The sequence below is a fragment of the Haematobia irritans genome, chromosome 3, assembly GCF_050003625.1.
Source record: "Haematobia irritans isolate KBUSLIRL chromosome 3, ASM5000362v1, whole genome shotgun sequence".
NCBI classification, from domain to species: Eukaryota; Metazoa; Arthropoda; class Insecta; order Diptera; family Muscidae; genus Haematobia; species Haematobia irritans.
Genome location: NC_134399.1, coordinates 166523922 through 166544834, shown reverse-complemented (window position 1 = coordinate 166544834; position 20913 = coordinate 166523922). Strand labels below are relative to the sequence as shown.

The 20913-nt window shown below is 35.1% G+C and overlaps 2 protein-coding genes across 4 annotated transcripts in view; one reads left to right on the top strand and one right to left on the bottom strand.

Moving 5' to 3' along the window:
* The window catches only part of LOC142230727 (carboxypeptidase B), a 41399-nt gene extending 33443 nt beyond the window's left edge, over positions 1-7956 (bottom strand). For 2 of the 3 annotated variants that reach the window (XM_075301359.1, XM_075301357.1), the window contains exon 1: positions 7479-7956. The gene's annotated coding sequence lies outside the window, so the exon portion shown is untranslated. The remainder of the gene's footprint in view (positions 1-7478) is intronic. The other variant, XM_075301358.1, reaches the window with a different exon arrangement.
* LOC142230726 (uncharacterized) overlaps positions 1-20913 on the top strand; it is a 260167-nt gene that overhangs the window by 41607 nt on the left and 197647 nt on the right. The window lies entirely within an intron of this gene.

Here is a 20913-nt window from a genome sequence, read left to right as displayed (position 1 = left end):
TCTCGTAATTTGCAAAACCTTCTCAAAAGAACTTCCATGGAAGCGAAAAAGTCAAGTGGCACAAGTTCAAATCCCAGAGGGGATGATTTTTTTATTATTATTTTTTCACTTTTTTTTAATTTTCTTTTTTTATTTTTTATTAGTTGTCTATTTTTTTGTAAACTTTAATTGTCCAAAATTTGCACTTCAAATAGCCTGATTGCGTTTTTTCTAATACTTGTCCACAAGGACTGCATTGGAAGTAGAAAAAATCATTGGGGGATCACAAGATGCGCTTTAGAAGAAATGTTTGTGCACTTGTCCAAAAGGACTGCATTGAAAGTTGAAAAAACTCGATGGGGGATTCCGAGATGGGTTTTAAAAGAAATGCCCAGCAAATAAAGCGTCGCCAAAAAAGTAATGAAAATGTTCTTTTTGGATCCGGAAATGGTGCAAAATTGACGCAGAAGCGATGAATTTAACATGGGCTTGTCATAGGACGGAAGTCCTCCATTTCAACAGCCGTTACACTGAATTTGCATGACTTCTTTATGTGTGATCCGAATTCAATGATTTGGATGTAAATTGAAAAAGTCTGTGATATTTTGTCAAATAAATAATTTTTATAATGTTTTATAATTTTTAATGGATTCTAACACTTGTCGGAAACGTTTGACCTCAAATATTTTCAAAAATACACATTTTTTTCAGATTGGATTTAGCATTTTTTTCGCCAAAATTTAAATGATTTGTACCATTTTATGAATTCTTACTCTGTTTTTAACCTATTTGAAACAAAAAAAAGTTAAAATTATCCATTAAAATGAAAAAACCAAGTTATAAAAAATTGAATTAAAAGAACTTCCTGCGTAGTTAAAATAAAGAACATCATTGGGAGTGAATCTTCTGGAAGTGGTTTTAAAGTTGTGACTTTGGAAGAACTTTCAAATCTTTTTGCTGGGTGTTTGTGGAAAAACTTCCAATTTTTTTTGCTGGGATACTAACGCTCGCCTGAAACGTTTGAGCTCAAATATTTTCTTTGGGGGATTTTATTTCTTGTTGTCAAAATATTAATTTGTACTATTTTATTAAATCTCATTGTAGTTTTATCGTATTTTAAACAAAATTATTTAAAATTATTCCTTAAAAATATTGTATGAAAAAGAGCTGTTATAAAAAATTTTTGGAAGTGCTTTTAAACTTGTGTCCTTAGAACAACTTGCAATTTATGATATAAGCAACTTTTCAATCGATTTCATCGAGTTTAGTGTAAAAATGTGATTTATTATTGGGGAAATATTTTTTTGCTTTGGAAAGATCTAGGTTCTAGGCCACGGACGTATCAATAAAACTCGGTGTTGTGGAATATGGAATTGGGCGGCATTTAGTGATAAGAGAGAAATTCTCCACTGCGGTATAACAATGGCTAAAAATCCTGTTCCACACTTCATTTTATCCATGTTATAATTGGCTATATATCGAGCCATGTAGCTCCGTTAGGCTTTAAGTGCCAGTTAACAGAAAGTAAATTGCAAATATCTTTTTTTCTGGTTAACTTTAACAGAAATTTTTCAGCAGTTAAATTTCTAACTGGCATGTGGAATATATAGGCAAGATTACAGATATGTCCATAGTATGGTTTAAAAGTTCGTTAGCTAACGGAGCTTCATGAAAATTGGGGTAATTGGTATAAACAAATTAATAAATTTTGTTTTTAATTGACAACTTAATTTCTCCACAATTCACTTTTGTTGTCTTAAACAAGGACTAAATAACAGATTAATCAGCGAAATACGTCAAAGCGTGTTGGAAATTCTATGGAACTCTATTGCTATTCATGATTAGCAGTGGAAATACCTTAAAAGAATAGTGTTTGCTTTTATCTTGATTATCGAAAGCCTTTGAATACGAAAACCAAAGAAATTTGCCCATTCAAATAAAGCTGTGAGTCACATGCATACTACCGGAATAATTGATAGTCGGGAATGAAGCATCTCAATCGTCACCCATGATGCTGATTATAATGAGCATCTTCATCGTCATTGCCAACAACGTCATTGTCATCACAATGAACAGCACGTTCGAAGAATCACACACACACACACACATTCATGGATTAAGGGGATTTTTAAGTGAATATCCTCTTCAACTGAATCGTATCATGTGAAACCATAAAAACATGGCCATATTGACTTAAATACTTAAGCACGAAAATATAAAAAAAAAATAAAAACAAAATTAAATGACTCCTATAAATATTTGAAAGGCAGGCTGTATTGAAACAATCTTATAAATATATATTGAACATTTCTTCTTTGGTCATCACAAAAGAATTTTTTGTCCGTCCTTCGCTTTGGCAAGGCAAAATCCATACCGTTTCTTTAATTTAATATTTAAGGCCAAACAATAATAAAATCGTAAATTGATGAAATTAAAATTTCGATGTTAAAAAAAAGAGTATTTTTCGCAATTTTTCTGCAAATAAAATGGTGTTGAACGTGTTACAAATTCATTAACACTTTTTTATGTTAGCCTCTTAGGCGGGGGTTTTAGTCGTTCTCCTCGTATCATAAGTAATTGCGCTTGAGTTAAGTTTTGTTTGACTTTGTTACTTTTTTCTAGTGGCTAAGTATTAGGGGTTGGAACACATATTTGGGGCTTTCAAAATTTTTGATGAAGAAAAGCATTGCTCCTCGACAGGAGTACGTCAGAGAATCTTGTTATAGCTCTGTAAACAGGGTAGGAATATGTGAACAAAAATACACACGAGTTGTTGTCACACTGAAAAAAATACCAACCTAATATGAAGAAATTAGGTCATTAGGACACGCAATTTACACAACATTAAGGACAAATTTCTTTAAAGAAATTTTGCAAAAAAAACTTCATAATCTCTGCTTTAACTTTTTGTAACCCTTTCACTACCGAAATAAACCTAATGTTAAAAACTTTAATTTTTCTTCTGTTTTTACTAGTACTAACAGCATGTAAAACAAAAATTGTCATTTTGAGATCCTACCTCAATTACTTCAAGAGCTATATGAGCTTGTTCTGGAAACTTGATTCTTGATTTGTGACCAAATGGCCTTACGAAAAGAAGCTGTTTGGCCTATAATATCTTTCAAAGTGTGAGAAAAAATACAAAAAATAACCCGAAAAAGTATCAGCTATACTTTTTGTATAAATTTCCATTTTCTAGAGACATACAGTAGAAAAATTATCTAAAATTTTCATATTTTTCGTTTATTGTTAAAGAAGTTTATAAAAATATATTTTAGTGCTCACTAATATGGGAAATATTTATAGCTTATTTAGATTAAAGCCTCTACTTTAAAATAACATCGATAAATAAATCGAAACTAAGTGGGAAAATAGAATTTGGTGTCTTTTTCGAATGTCCTTCTAAGGGGACATCGGTAGTGAAAGGGTTAATTTAAATAAAATATTTTTGATTTAAAGAAATAATTATTAAATCGAATCGAAATGTCGAATCTTTGGATGACAGGGACACAACTTCAAAGGTCAAAATCTTTTGGTATTTTTTAATGTCAACCTTACTCTTCAAATGCCCCAGGCTCAGGAACTACCATCGGTCGTTGTGGTGACCAATCGAAGATTTAAATTTTCATCTAATCTCTTTGGCAAGTCTTTTTCTTTCAAAATTATGTGCTTTTATGAAAACCGGTTGAACCGGTTTTGGAAAAATGTCTGATTTTTTAAATCAAAATCAATCAATTCAATCACTTAATTATTTAATCAAGTATGTTTGAGGCTCAATTAAAACTATGATTGATAGTGTACATACATAGAAAAAATTCTCACTAAAATATTTCCAATTAAAAAGTTGATTGAATCTTAAAACTTGTTCAATTAAAAAATTGATAATTTTTATACCCTGCACCATAGAATTGTGACGGGGGTATAATAAGTTTGTCATTCCGTTTGTAACACATCGAAATATCGATTTCCGACTATATAAAGTATATATATTCTTGATCAGGGAGAAATTCTAAGGAGATATAACGATGTCCCTCCGTCTGTCTGTCTGTTGTAATCACGCTACAGTCTTCAATAATGAAGCAATCGTGCTGAAATTTTGCACAAACTCGTCTTTTGTCTGCAGGCAGGTCCAGTTCGAAGATGGGCTATATCGGTCCAGGTTTTGATATAGTCCCCATATAAACCGACCTCCCGATTTGGGGTCTTGGGCTTATAGAAATCGAAGTTTTTATCCAATTTGCCTGAAATTTGAAATCTAGAGGTATTTTATGACCATAAAAAGGTGTGCCAAAAATGGTGAGTATCGGTCCATGTTTTGGTATAGCCCCCATATAGACCGATCTCCCGATTTTACTTCTTGGGCTTATAGAAACCGCAGTTTTTATTCAATTTACCTGAAATTGGAAATCTAGAGGTATTGTAGGACCACAAATACGTGTGCCAAAAATTGTGAGTATCAGTCCATGTTTTTGTATGGTCCCCATATAAAACGACCTCCCGATTTGGGGTCTTGGGCTTATAGAAACCGTAGTTTTTATCCAATTTGTCTGAAATTGGAAATCTAGAGGTATTTTAGGACCATAAAGAGGTGTGGCGGAAATGGTGAGTATCGGTCCATATTTTGGGGTAGCCCCCATATAGACCGATTCCCGATTTTACTTTCTTGGGCTTCTAGAATCCGAAGTTTTTATCCTATTTGCCTGAAATTCGAAATCTAGAGGTATTTTCGGGTCATAAAGAGTGCCGAAAACGTTGAGTATCGGTCCATATTTTAGTATAGCCCCCATACGAATGATCTCCCGATTTAACTCCTTGGGTTTCGGAAAACCATAGTTTTTATCTAATTTACCTGAAATTGTAAATATTCTGGTATTTTAGGCTTACAAAAATGTGTATCGGATTAAGTTTTTATCGGTCCATTTGGTAATGCCTCCATATAGACCGACTTCACATCTTGAGGGTGTAGAAGGCGCACTGATCATGAAAATTGCTTGAAACTCAATGTAAAATTTCCAGATTTTACTTCTACAGATTTAAGGTTTCAAATCAAGACGTTATTTCATAATTTTCTTGCACACTTACAAGAGATGTTAATGATTCCTCTAAAACTCAAACAAAAATGGTTCTTATAAATCCAGAATCTGATATAGTCCTCATAGGTGAAATCTTTAAATTTATCTTCGGGAGGTGTCCTCAAGCCCTCCTGAAATTTCAAAGGAAACCCTAATATTTGGTTCATGGTGGTGGGTATTTAAGATTCGGCCCGGCCGAACTTAGTGCTGTATATACTTGTTTGTTTTCTATTTTTTAATCAAATTTGAAAGACTAACTCCGTTTTCATGAACCCAGCAAAAAAATTTGGAAGTTCTTCCAAAGGCACAACTTTAAAAGTACTTCCAGAAGATCCAGACACTCCCAATGATGTTCTTTATTCTAACTAACCAGGAAGTTCTTTTAATTCAATTTTTTATAACTTGCTTTTTTTATACTTTTAATGGGTAGTTTTAACTTTTTTTGTTTCAAATAGGTTAAAAACAGAGTAAGAATTAATAAAATGGTACAAATCATTTAAATTTTGTCGAAAAAAAATGCTAAATCCAATCTGAAAAAATTGTGAATTTTTGAAAATATTTGAGGTCAAAAGTTTCCGACAAGGGTTAAAATCCATTATAAATTATAAAAATTATTTATTTGACAATTATTTATTTCAGTTAAAGTTAACCGGAGAAAAGATATTTCCATTTTTCTTTCTGTTAACTGGCAGTTAAAGTTAACCGGAGAAAAGATAAAGCCTAACGGATCTACATGAAAATGGCCGTAAGTCAGTTAAAAACTAAGGATTTGTTTCTAATTTTTAAACAAAACAATTTAATAAACAATTTCTTTGATACAATCAATTATTTAGTCAAACTAAAAACACTAACCCCCATTTTCATAAAGCTCCGTTAGTGTTCCGTTAACTAACCAACTTTTAAACCGTAGTATGGTCGAAGCTGTTATCTTGCCTATGTGTCCCATATGCGAATTAGGAACTTAACTGACGAAAGTTTTTCAATTAAAGTTAACCGAAGAGAAGATATTTGCAATTTACTTTCTGTTAACTGGCAGTTAAAGCCTAACGGAGCTACATGAAAATGGCCGTAAGTCAGCTATGAAAGAGATTGAAAATAGTTTTTTCTTAAAAAAATTTTAAATTAAATTAAAAAAATTAATTGAATATTGCAATCAACGTCAATTAAATTTTTAATTGAATCAATTAATAAATTAAATTAAATCATTTAATTATTTAATCAAATATGTTTTGACGCTCGACTAAAACTATGATTGATAGTATCATTTTCGTTATTGAAAACATTTCAATTAAACCATTAATTGGATCAATTAGTTTCGTGATTGAATAAAAAAAAATCTGTGTAAAAAATATTTATTTCGTCTTAATGAAAACTAATAATAAATAAGTCAACAATAACACTTAAATAATCGATTGTCTCATTTGAAAATTTAATTGAGTTTTTCAACCAAAATCAACTAAATTTTTAATTGAATCTATTAAAAATTAATTAAAATGCCGGATGGAATCAATTAATGTTTTAATCAAGTATATCTTTTATTATTAATTGATTGAAGCAATTTCAATTAACAAATTAATTGCATAAATTGATTTGAATCAGAAAAAAAAATCTGTGTGCATGAGGACCATTTACATACTAATTGCCACCATATTTTTTTCAAGGACAGAAAATTACAAAGTTTATGCCACAGTTAAATTTTCTAAATAAACATTGAATGGCTGCGGTAAAAAACGATATAAAAGAGTAAAAATCCCAATCTACCCAAAGGCCATATACGTTTGTCACCACCTCATAATAGAACTCAATAAGATCTCTTCAAAAGTTGTTATGGTTGGAGACGTTGCATGATTGTTTCATAAGCCAGTGGTTGGAATGATGAGATGCATTATGACATTGCTCGTTTAAGTCACTATGATTTGTGTTTAATTAATTAAGATATATATACATAAATAATGTAGCAGCAACACAAAATAATACCACAGATTTAAGTGACTTGCTTATTACACCATATAATCCTCTAAGTTGGCGTAGTTGGTGGATCAAACAAAAAAAAAAAAAAAGAGTTTAATTAAAGTTTGGAAATTGTTCATTAAATTAAGGCACACCATAAAATGGAAACCACAAACAAACAAGTTTTGTATGTTTTCTTTGGGGGAGAGTTTTTTTTCGGTATGTAACTTAAAGTTCATCTTTCACTATAAAATTTCTTTTTTCGTTGCTTGTGTACTTTGTGGAATTGCCCATTGTGGCCAAGGTTTTAAAACAAGTTTATGAAAAGGTTTCCGTTTCAATTACAAGTTATTAAAAATGTTTTTTTTTTATTGATGTTAACGAAAAACAACAAACGTTAAGTTTATTTATTAACACTATTTGTTACATATACAACTGTTTGCTTTTTATTTTAGGGCATAATAAAATTTTGCTTACATTATTTTGGAAGTTTATTTCTCTCGAATTTTCAACAGAAGTTTATTACATGAAATTTGTTAAAAATGTTTATAATATGTATTATATAAATATATTAATCACAATTAATATTTTATGCTTTATTTTCTTTTTTGTTGTTTGAACAAAATCAATTTTTTTTAAATCATGCAACGGTCGTCTTCTTGAAAGCGTTGGCCGTTAACTATAAAATCACTTGACTCAAAACGCATGTGCGCACACATTCACTCTTTCCGTCCGGTTTTATGTTTTTCGTTTTGAGGTGAACAAGGCACGTTTATGATCAAAATTATGTCTACCTATGACCGAACGAATGAACACTTTCTTTCGTTGATTACCCTCGGCGGAATATTAAATAATTTTTCCCGCTAACTAATATGAGGCAAACACCGAAAGCTAGAAAATGCCGTGCCGAACCGATAATGCAGCAGCAGGCACTTCTGTTACAAGACTAAGCGTCGGAAATGAATTGTTGTCAATTTTATATTGAAATGGAAATAAAAGATCTCCGAAACAAAATATGATCACAGATCGAGAGCCCAAAATACAAAGAAAATGTAAAACCACATAGCGTTATCAACAAAGTCTCTCTCTCTGTCTCTGCAGGAGGTATTGTTGTGCTGCATTGGCTTCAGCTGCTTGCTGCACAGTGATTTGAAATTTAAAATTTTTGGGAACTGTGTTTACTGTGGTATTATTAGTTAGTGAATATGTATGATACGAGATAGACACATAGTGTATTTTGCAAAAATGATCAGGGTCGGCGCATGAATTGATCTAGCCATGACCCTCAATCCGCCCGTGAGTATTTTTGGGTCAGAATAGAATCCCATTGATTTTGGAAGAAATCCGTTCGGATTTAGATATACATCGAAAAAATTGTCTGATAAGTCCCCGGTCTAACAAAGAAAAACAAATTTTTTTGTCAAAATTCGTTTTTATTATTCAACATAGTTCCCTTCAAGAGCGATACAACGATTATAACGACTTTCCAATTTTTTGATACCATTTTGGTAGTACTCCTTCGGTTTTGCCTCAAAATAGGCCTCAGTTTCGGCTATCACCTCTTCATTGCAGCCAAATGTTTTCCCTGCGAGCATCCTTTTGAGGTCTGAGAACAAGAAAAAGTCGCTGGGGGCCAGATCTGGAGAAGCAATTCTGGAGCAATTCGAAGCCCAATTCATGATTTTTGCCATCGTTCTCAATGAATTGTGGCACGATGCGTTGCGTTCTTCATATGGGACCATTTTGCCGCGATTTCGACCTTCAAACGCTCCAATAACGCCATATAATAGTCAATGGTGATGGTTTTCCCCTTCTCAAGATAATCGATAAAAATTATTCCATGCGCATCCCAAAAAACAGAGGCCATTACTTTGCCAGCGGACTTTTGAGTCTTTCCACGCTTCGGAGACGGTTCACCGGTCGCTGTCCACTCAGCCGACTGTCGATTGGACTCAGGAGTGTAGTGATGGAGCCATGTTTCATCCATTGTCACATATCGACGGAAAAACTCGGGTGTATTACGAGTTAACAGCTGCAAACACAGCTCAGAATCATCAACACGTTGTTGTTTTTGATCAAATGTGAGCTCGCGCGACACCCATTTTGCACAGAGCTTCCGCATATCCAAATATTGATAAATGATATGACCAACACGTTCCTTTGATATCTTTAATGCCTCTGCTATCTCGATCAACTTCATTTTACGGTCATTCAAAATCATTTTGTGGATTTTTTATGTAACCACCTCTTTCGGGCGTCCACAACGTTCACCGTCCTCCGTGCTCATTTCACCACGCTTGAATTTTGCATACCAATCAATTATTGTTGATTTCCCTGGGGCAGAGTCCGGAAACTCATTATCAAGCCAGGTTTTTGCTTCCACCGTATTTTTTCCCTTTAGGTTAGGTTAGGTTATGTGGCAGCCCGATGTATCAGGCTCACTTAGACTATTCAGTCCATTGTGATACCACAGTGGTGAACTTCTCTCTTATCACTGAGTGCTGCCCGATTCCATGTTTTATAGCCGAGTCCGAACGGCGTTCCACCTTGCAGTGAAACCACTTAGAGAAGTTTTGAAACCCTCAGAAATGTCACCAGCATTACTGAGGTGGGATAATCCACCGCTGAAAAACTTTTTGGTGTTCGGTCGTAGCAGGAATCGAACCCACGACCTTGTGTATGCAAGGCGGGCATGCTAACCATTCCCTTTAGAAAACAGTATTTTATCAAAACACGAAAATCCTTTTTTTCTTCCATGCAGAATTTGGTTGGAATCCGTTTAGATTTAGATATAGCTCCCATATAAATCGTGCGCCCGATTTAGACTCGTATGGCCACCGGAGGTCAAAATTTCACACCGATTGACATGAATGTTTGCACAGAGAATACAGTTAATATTTCATCAATTTGTACGAAATTCAGCCAAAATCAGTTCAGTTTTTTACAAATTCCTGTAATTTGGAAATATATGGACAAAATATCCACATTTTCCTTGCAAAATTTCCCCTGCAAAAAAAAGAAGGCTTATAAAATTACTAAAATTAAATGATGGGATCGCAGTCACCTTTGGCTACGTGACGGTGACTGATCCGAAGAGATGCGCTAGATTTTTCAACCGACAGCTTGTCGAGCATTCTGAGAGTGATAGAGCGAAAAGGAGAGCCACTCGTCGCATACGTGGTCTCCAAAGCCGAGAACACACCACAATTTACCACAGACGAAGTTGCTAATGTCATCAACAGCGCGAAACCACCCAAGGCGCTGGCCCCGACGGAATTTCAATGCTAATGCTGAAGCATCTGGGAATACTGGGAGTTGAGTACCTGACCAGACTCCTCAATCTGTCCTAGGAATCACCGATATTATACCCAATGTCTGGAAGATGGGTAGGGTGATTCCACTACTGAAGCCAGGCAAAGATTCAAGTAAAGGTGAATCGTACAGACCGATATCCCTTCTCTCGCCAATAGCCAAGACACTTGAGGCAGCTGCCCACCATCAACATGTATTCCGTAAGGTACATAGTACGACGACAGCCTTGCATGCCATTTCAGCACACAATAATATGGGACCCAATCAGCCCAAGAGGTGTCACTGGGCGGTCCTCGTGGCGCTTGACCTATCGAAGGCATTCGATACGGTCAACCATGCTACACTATCGAGGACATCGAGAATACGTCCCTACCGGCAGGAACCAAGCGTTGGGTTCTGAATTATCTGTGCGGACGCCAGTCGTACGAGGAATTCGGGGACAAGAAGTCAAAACCCCGTAGAGTTAAACAGGGCGTTCCCAAGGGTGGGGTGATATCTCCGGCACCTGTCCTCGATTCCACCCCCTCCTGACAGCGTCGAGATTGTATAATATGCGGACGACTGTACAATCATGGCATCCGGGCCCATTGTTGATAGCATATGCGATCGATTGAACGTCTACCTCGTTGATCTTACCAGTTATTTCACTGCAAGAAATTTGAGGATATCTCCCACCAAATCCTCAGCCACACTATTCACTACATTGACGGGGGAAGTACGCAGGCACTTGAATGTCAGAGTCGACGGCGAAATAATTCCCACCACAAATTACCCCCAAGATTCTCGGGGTCACATTCGACAGCCTCTTTAAGTCGTCCGCCCATGCCGCTGCAATTTGTGATAAGCTCCGCGGTAGTCGCTTGCCGGCAGCGCTTGGTATGCGGACAAAGAAACCTTGTTGACTACATATAAGGCAATTGGTCGGTCAGTGGTAAACCATACAGCGCCAGTGTGGACACCTCAAACGAGCGAGACGCAGTGGAATAACATACAGATCTGTCAGAACGCTGAGAACTGCAACAGGATGTCTCCGCAGTACACTCCTGGATCACCTTTATGCGGAGACCAAGATCATCCCAGTGCGTCGACACAATTACATGTTGTCAAAGCAGTACCTCTTGGGTTGTTATCGAAGTAGTCATCCAAATCACCATCTTGTGGATAGACAACCTCCACCCAGGAATGTAAGCGTTGAACTTCACCTTCTAGAGCGCGAGATCCAGCGTTATAAAAGAGAGCTTCTAGATCAGGCAGCATATCAGACAGGTTTGAACAGGATTCATGGGGATACTGTAGCTGAAGCGGTGAGAAGCTACAAGGTTAATCTTGTTCTCGCAGTCCGACCACCGCCCATAGCAACGGAGGAGAGAAACCTCCCTAGGCAGACCAGGGTAGTTTTGGCCCAACTAAGATCAGGCAAGTGCAGCCGCCTCAATTCCTACTGATAGCAGCGTAGCTGACATGTGTCCCATGTGTAATCAAGGGCCACATGACACTCGTCATCTTTTCGCTTGCCCAGCTAAGCCTACCCGTCTCACCACCCGATCACTCTGGACACACCCCATCCTTGTCGCAGTGTTCCTAGATCTGGCTACTAATTGAACTACATAAGCATAGAACAAAATAGATGAAACTACATTAAAAACTGTTACAACAACAATTAAAATTATAAAAAAAAAATATGCAAATCGATTCATATTTAAATAAATGTATATCCTTTATACGACTACCAACAAATTTGAATGGTATAGGCAATGTAGATCTACAATATGGTGCGCGTAGAATTTCCTTACTTTTTATACCCTGCTCCACACTGTGGAACAGGGTATTATAAGTTAGTGCATATGTTTGCAACACCCAGAAGGAGACGAGATAAACATATGGTGTCTTTGGCAAAAATGCTCAGGGTGGGCTCCTGAGTCGATATAGCCATGTCCGTCTGTCCGTCTGTCCGTGAACACATTTTTGTAATCAAAGTCTAGATCGCAGTTTTAGTCCAATCGACTTCAAATTTGGCACAAGTATGTGTTTTGGCTCAGAATAGATCCCTATTGATTTTGGAAGAAATCGGTTCAGATTTAGATATGGCTCCCATATATATATTTCGCCCGATATGGACTTATATGGCCCCAGAAGCCAGAGTTTTACCCAAATTTGCTTAAGATTTTGCACAAGAAGAACAATTAGTACTATAGTCAAGTGTGCCAAATTTTATTGAAATCGGTTCAGATTTAGATATAGCTCCCATATATATCTTTCGCCCGATATGGACTAAAACGGTCCCAGAAGCCAGAGTTTTACCCCAATTTGGATGAAATTTTGCACAGCGAGTAGAATTAGCATTGTAGCTATGCGTGCCAAATTTGGTTGAAATCGGTTCAGATGTAGATATATCTCCCATATATAGCTTTCGCCCGATTTACAGTCATATGGCCATAGAGGCCAATTTTTAACTCCGATTTAGTTGAAATTTTGCACAGGGAGTAGAATTAGCATTGTAGCTATGCGTGCCAAATTTGGTTGAAATCGGTTCAGATGTAGATATATCTCCCATATATAGCTTTCGCCCGATTTACAGTCATATGGCCATAGAGGCCAATTTTTAACTCCGATTTAGTTGAAATTTTGCACAGGGAGTAGAATTAGCATTGTTGCTATGCGTGCCAAGTTTGGTTGAAATCGGTTCAGATTTAGATATAGCTCCCATATATAGCTTTCGCCCGATTTACACTCATATGACCACAGAGGCCAATTTTTAACTCTGATTTAGTTGAAATTTTGCACAGGGAATAGAATTAGCATTTTTGCTATGCGTACCAAATTTGGTTGAAATCGGTTCAGATTTAGATATAGCTCCCATATATATGTTTATCTGATTTCGACAAAAATGGTCAAAATACCAACATTTTCCTTGTAAAATCGCCGCTGCTTAGTCGAAAAGTTGTAAAAATGACTAATTTTCCTAAACTTCTAATACATATATATCGAGCGATAAATCATAAATAAACTTTTGCGAAGTTTCCACAAAATTGCTTCAGATTTAAATGTTTCCCATATTTTTTTTACTAACATTGTGTTCCTCCCTAGTGCATTAGCCGACTTAAATTTTTGAGTGATCGAGTGATATTTAAATGTATGTATTTGGGACAAACCTTTATATATAGCCCCCAACACATTTAACGGATGTGATATGGTATCGAACATTTAGATCTACAAAGTGGTGCAGGGTATAATATAGTCGGCCCCGCCCGACTTTAGACTTTCCTTACTTGTTTTACATAAAATCTGGAAATACACATACAAATTTAATAATAAACAATGGAGATATTTCATCGATTTTCGCTATTTCTCAAAACATTCTCTTCTCTAAAAAAATATACATATTAATATATAGTAGTTTCCGGTTCTATTGTTTCGTCTACGCTATTTATATGAGCAAGAATTAAATCTTGAGCGTGAGAGTGAGTTGATCGTGGGCGTGATTTTCCCAAAATTTCATTAACGCACATTCACGAACCGATTCTCTAACGCATGACACATTTGTTTTTGTTCGGTTCGTGCACATTCACGAGAGTTGCTTTGAAGTCTTTTCACGACACGTGACAATTTCTTGCCACGTGACAAAGGAACTTTTTGCCATCTATGCCATCAAAAATCGAGTAATCGTTATTGGATGACATCAAAGGTGGTTTTGTTCGTTTTGAGAAACGTCAAAACTGAAACGAAATGGAATATACCAAAAGTTTGGGTTTTTCAACTTCTTATGGTAAAAATTCGAATGAACAAAAAATGGACCTAAAAATGGGGCGATTACACACAAAAAAATTTTTTCTGATTCAATCACGAAATTAATTGATCCAATTAATTTTTTAATTGAAATGTCTTCAATCACGAAAATGATAGTATCAATCACAGTTTTAATTGGCCATAGAAAAAATTCTTGATTAAAAAAATTGATTGATTTCATTGCCAAATTTCAATTAATTTTTTAATTGATTCAATTAAAAATTTAATTGATGTTGATTGCAAAACTCAATTAATTTATTAATTAAAAAAAAGGTAACTATTTTCAATTATATTCTGAATTGGCTTAGAATTTTTATTTGGATTAACAATTGATTATTTGAAAAAAAATTGTAATTAAAAATTTAAAAAAAATGTTCATCATCATCATAAACTGACTTAGTCTTCCGAACTTGATTAAAAGTTAATTGTATCAATTAACTTTTTAATTAAAAATTTTAAAATTTTCAATCATTGACTTAATTAACTTAATGTTTCTATCTTGATTAAAAGTTAATTGTACCAATTAATTTATTAATTGAAAAAAATTTCAACTTCAATTAACTTTTTAATTGGAAATATTTTGGTGATATTTTTTTCTGTGTATATAGAAAACATACCTTTTCGTTTCAATAACAAAATTAATTCATCTATTTAAGTTTTAATTGATATGAAAAAGAAATTATGGTATCATTACCAAAATCAATTAAAAAGTAATTGATCCAATTAAAAAAACATTTTTTTGTTTTAAATTTTTCTGTGAACGCAAGAGATATTCATTTTGAAAATATGTGACGACTTTTATTCAATAATCAGAAAATCTTCAATTTAAATTATCTGATTTTGCTGGAAAAACCACTGTGTCTAGTCACTCATCAGACTGTTCATGACGAGCCTCCGAAAGTGTTCACTCAACCGATGTTCTCTCTTGTAGTTTAGCCACCAATAATTAAACCGCTCATTGTTTTTGTGAAGTGTTGTCTTACAGATAGCACATGTGGTGCATTTTGCTGCCAATCGTTTGCATACACAAAGTCAATGTAGTCACTTTACTCAGTTGCCAGAGATTTTTTCTAGCCGATTCACTGTTGAACAAACATTTTATGAAGTATCTATAAGTATAAGTTAGAAAAAACTTATTTTTTCATCCTATATGCATTGACAATAATTGTTTATTGTTTTTATTATTGTTTATAACCCTTCTGTGCGTGATGTGGTCCCGCTGGACTTTTTTGATTTTTATTCCTACATAACTTTATCTTTTGCATGATTTGCAGCGTGATGGTTTATGACTTCTTGTATAAAAGGGTTTTAAGTTGAAAACTGTAAATTTTTATGTGATTGAATCTTTAAATCGGTTTTATAGGTATTTTAAAAAGTTTAGTGCGATTCTGCGTGATGAGGTCCATTGGGACCTACCACTAATTGCATCAGTGGTTTTAGCGCAGTTTAAAAAGTTGCATAAAGATAATGCGATTTTTATATTTGGAACAATTAATAACAATAACATCCTTTCAGAAAATTCCGTTATTTAGAAGAACTTGTCATTTTTGAAGTTTCCATTGGTTTCATTGCTTCATAGTACATAATTTTATGTGTTCCGAGGATATATCCACTATAGCGAAACTACAAGTGGAAAAAAAGTTATTTGAACTTCAGTTTTTATATTTCTGAAGTTCAAGTTTTTATATTTCTATACATATTCCAGACCCATATTTCTATACATATTCCAGACCCATAGGCTCCTGGAATTTGGCAAAATGTTCCTCAATTTTGACCAAGTTTGAAGCAACAACTGCACATAATACTGCGAACAAAACGAACGTCACTACAAAAAACTCGTTTTGTTTTTCCTTCAAAAATCCAGTTTGTTCAGAACATTCAACTTCTAAAACAATATATTGTTGCTTGGTATGTATAAGGATACTTATAGGTACCACGCCTTTGACAAACATCAGGGCCCCTAGAATACTAATAAAAAATTTAAACATTATCTGTATTCTATTAAAAATTAAAAAAAAAAACTCTATATTTACTAACGAATATCTATATATGCAATTTGTGAGTCATAGAAGACTCCACCCATAGTAAAAAATCGAAAAATATCGTAGGGATAACCTCTCTACCATTCGTTTTTTATTATAGGTCCCACGGGACCTTATCACGCTGGTATCGCATCCGGTGTTATCACATACACAAGGGATAAGCAAAAAGTTTCTCATACAGTATGTCAAGAAAGTTTTTTGACATTGCCAAATATTTCAAATTCCAGATAAATTGAAATATTAAATATTTTATTTTTTTGCAGCAATGCTGTGTACGTATGTATACTTTGCTAAATACATAATAAAATGTTTTTTAAAATTTCATTATATTTAATTTTGGAACAAAACATAATTTTTATCCTATTGTAAAAACACTTTCTTGACATACTGTAGGTATATGAACATTAGAAAAATGTTGTAGGACAATATCTCAAAAAATCTTGATTTTGGAAAGATAATTAAAAAATTTCATTTAATATTGAATTGATGATAAATGCATTTAAAAACATTTTTAATTGCAAAATAATTGTAACTCTAAAATGTAATAACTTCATTCTGCGTTAAAATAAAAATAAAATTTCAAACCTAATATGGTTGTTTTTTTTTTTTTTTTGGTAGTTGTTTTTATGGTAGTTGTTTTAATAAAAAAGTTTTATGTTCTATGATATTACTTTCGACCTTAAATTATCTTTGAACGCATTGTTTCTTTTCTACTGCTGTATTCAATACAAGTCGAAAAAATAGATGGATTGACATCACTGTTCGCATCATACAAAGAACAATAACATCTTTAATTAATGCTTTGATTTTATAGCTCTCTCATATCTCTCGTTTCCTTTTCTCCTATATGGGTCTCCCTCATCGTGAGCCTCCCACAAATACAGCTTGACTTAACATTTATTCATACACGGCAGTATTTTTGCATGTCATAAACAATGATTGCCCTGCAAGCACGCACTTTTTACAAGGCAGAGTCTCTCTGCCTTCATGTTTTTTTATGCTGTTGTACCAGTTTTGATCTCTCGCAAAACTCCTTTCACTATATGATTGTTAGTCGGTCGGACATCTGACACGGGACACACTTTTGTATAAATCGTATCGTCATAACGTGTGTGCCTGTGTGTTCATATGCATGTAAACGTAATAAATGGGTGCGTAAACGATGACGATGTTAATGGTGATTGACCGACACGATCAAGAGACTAGCTGATGATGATGATGATGATGGGTCTTGTACAATTGTATTTTGTATTATTATGTTGTCCATCGTCCGGTTGTAATTTCGTTTGAAACATTGCGCATAGTACCCAATGACGTTATTGCTATTTGCGGGATAGGGATGTCATTATGCGAATTATTCTGTATATGAATTGAATAAGTGCCGCTTAAGTGGATTGAAGTTGAGAAATCAATTATAATCCTTATGGATTCCAATAAGTAATCAATATTAAGCTTTTAAAAACATTTCTGTTATTAAAGAAATTTCAATTAATAAATTTCGGATTCTGATTTCTGTGCGCAGATGATCTTGGGTTCACATCCAGGCTATGTGAAAATACCAATACCTTTCTAAAGGGTGATTCTTTTGAGGTTAGGATTTTCATGCATTAGTATTTGACAGATCACGTGGGATTTCAGACATGGTGTCAAAGAGAAAGATGCTCAGTATGCTTTGACATTTCATCATGAATAGACTTACTAACGAGCAACGCTTGCAAATCATTGAATTTTATTACCAAAATCAGTGTTCGGTTCGAAATGTGTTTATCGACAAATTTTGTTCAGCGATGAGGCTCATTTCTGGTTGAATGGCTACGTAAATAAGCAAAATTGCCGCATTTGGAGTGAAGAGCAACCAGAAGCCGTTCAAGAACTGCCCATGCATCCCGAAAAATGCACTGTTTGGTGTGGTTTGTACGCTGGTGGAATCATTGGACCGTATTTTTTCAAAGATGCTGTTGGACGCAACGTTACGGTGAATGGCGATCGCTATCGTTCGATGCTAACAAACTTTTTGTTGCCAAAAATGGAAGAACTGAACTTGGTTGACATGTGGTTTCAACAAGATGGCGCTACATGCCACACAGCTCGCGATTCTATGGCCATTTTGAGGGAAAACTTCGGAGAACAATTCATCTCAAGAAATGGACCGGTAAGTTGGCCACCAAGATCATGCGATTTGACGCCTTTAGACTATTTTTTGTGGGGCTACGTCAAGTCTAAAGTCTACAGAAATAAGCCAGCAACTATTCCAGCTTTGGAAGACAACATTTCCGAAGAAATTCGGGCTATTCCGGCCGAAATGCTCGAAAAAGTTGCCCAAAATTGGACTTTCCGAATGGACCACCTAAGACGCAGCCGCGGTCAACATTTAAATGAAATTATCTTCAAAAAGTAAATGTCATGGACCAATCTAACGTTTCAAATAAAGAACCGATGAGATTTTGCAAATTTTATGCGTTTTTTTTAAAAAAAAGTTATCAAGCTCTTAACAAATCACCCTTTACATGCAGAGAAGGAATATGGACGGTGAACATGGAACATTTTTTTAGTAAAAATGTTGTTTTCTCGGCATACATATATATGGTTGCCGAAATATGACACAGCCCAATTTGATTCAGACTCATTTAGACTATTCAGTCGTAAAGAAAGTTCTTTCTTTTGAAGAATTTTTCTTTTAAATATTGTAAATTTTGTTTTTGATATCATAACATCTTCAATGCTGATCATATGTGGGCATGTTACCCCATGTTGCTTTCCCCATCGATTTTTTCACATCGACTACCCTAGAGTGAACCGAACATGAAAAGCGCATCTATTTTATGTAGATGTCATTCATCCTCAATTGCTGTCTCATGTGATGATGATAATAGCCTGTGATTCACTCTAGTTTAAATCTATTTAATGTGTTCCAATGTGATTTTTAGTTTTACTATGATTGTTTATTGTCATTTTAGCAAGGTGTAGTGCGACAAAAACAGAATCGACTAAGCGAATATAAACGGATAAATTTTGCCTGCATATAACCGGGTACAAACTCATACATATTTAATTTGGCATTTATTAGAAATATGTTGTTTTTTTATACCCTCCACCATAGGATGGGGGTATATTAACTTTGTCATTCCGTTTGTAACACATCGAAATATTGCTCTAAGACCCCATAAAGTATATATATTCTGGGTGGTGGTGAAATTCTGAGTCGATCTGAGCATTTCCGTCCGTCCGTCCGTTTGTTGAAATCACGCTAACTTCCGAACGAAATAAGCTATCGACTTGAAACTTGGCACAAGTAGTTGTTATTGATGTAGGTCGGATGGTATTGCAAATGGGCCATATCGGTCCACTTTTATGTATAGCCCCCATATAAACGGACCCCCAAATTTGGCTTGCAGACCCTCTAAGAGAAGCAAATTTCATCCGATCCGGCTGAAATTAGGTACGAGGTGTTAGTATATGATCTCTAACAACCATCCAAAAATTGGCCCTTATCGGTCCATAATTATATATAGCCCCCATATAAACCGATCCCCCGATTTGGTTTTTGGAGCCTCTAAGAGAAGCAAATTTCATCCGATCCGACTGAAATTTGGTACATGGTGTTAGTATATGGTCTTTAACAGCCATGCAAAAATTGGTTCACATCGGTCCATAATTATATATAGCCCCCATATAAACCGATCCCCAGATTTGGCTTGCGGAGCCTCTAAGCGAGGAAAATTTCATCAGATCCGCCTGAAATTTGGTAGATGAATGACCATGTAAAAATTGGTTCCTATCAGTCCATAATTATATATAGCCCCATATAAACCGATCACCAGATTTGACCTGCGGAGCCTCTTGGAAGACCAAAATTCATCTGATTCAGTTGAAATTTGGTACGTGGTGTTAATATATGGCCTCAAACACCCGTGCAAAAATTGGTCGAAATCGCTCCATAATTATATATAGCCCCCATATAAACCGATCCCCAGATTTGGAAGAGCCCCTTGGAAGAGCAAAATTCATGCGATTCGGTTGAAATTTGGTACGTGATGTTAGTATATGATATTTAACAACCATGCCAAAAGTGGTCCATATCAGTCCATAATCATATATAGCCCCATATAAACCGATCCCGAGATTTGGTTTTGGAGCCTCTTGGAGAAGCATATTTCATACGAGTCAGTTGAAATTTGGTACGTTGTGCTAGTATATGGCCGTCAACAACCATGCCTAACTAGGTCCATATCGGTCTATAGTTATATATAGCCCTCACATAAATCGATCCCCAGTCGCCCCCGTATAAGCGACCCTCATATTTCAATTGTGACTCCCTACGTACCGTGCAAAAGTCCATATAGATTCGTAATTATTTGTAGACTTACCTATACATACCTTTTTGTCTAATATATACCACGTATGGACTAACTCACAATTTAGAAAACGATTTTAGATAACACAACCCAAGTAATTCGATTGTGGACGTTCCTGTTGGAACGTCCATGGTCTGCGGTCGAAACGTTTGTCTGTTCAGGGTTTCAATACTGTCTTTAGGAGCTTTCCCCGATAATATTGGTATTTATTTTGACCCGATAGTCGGTAAATACGAGCGGGAAGCTATCATCGGCCCTTGCGACGTTGAGTTCTGGTGATGTAAATTTCCAGCTGACCTCTTTGCAAGTAAAACCGATTTTTTGGTTTGTTCACTACTTGTTCGCTTCTCAATTTGGAATGCCTGCTTATCGGAAAAAACACATTCGGTAACTTGCCAAATTCATGCCAGCGAAGCA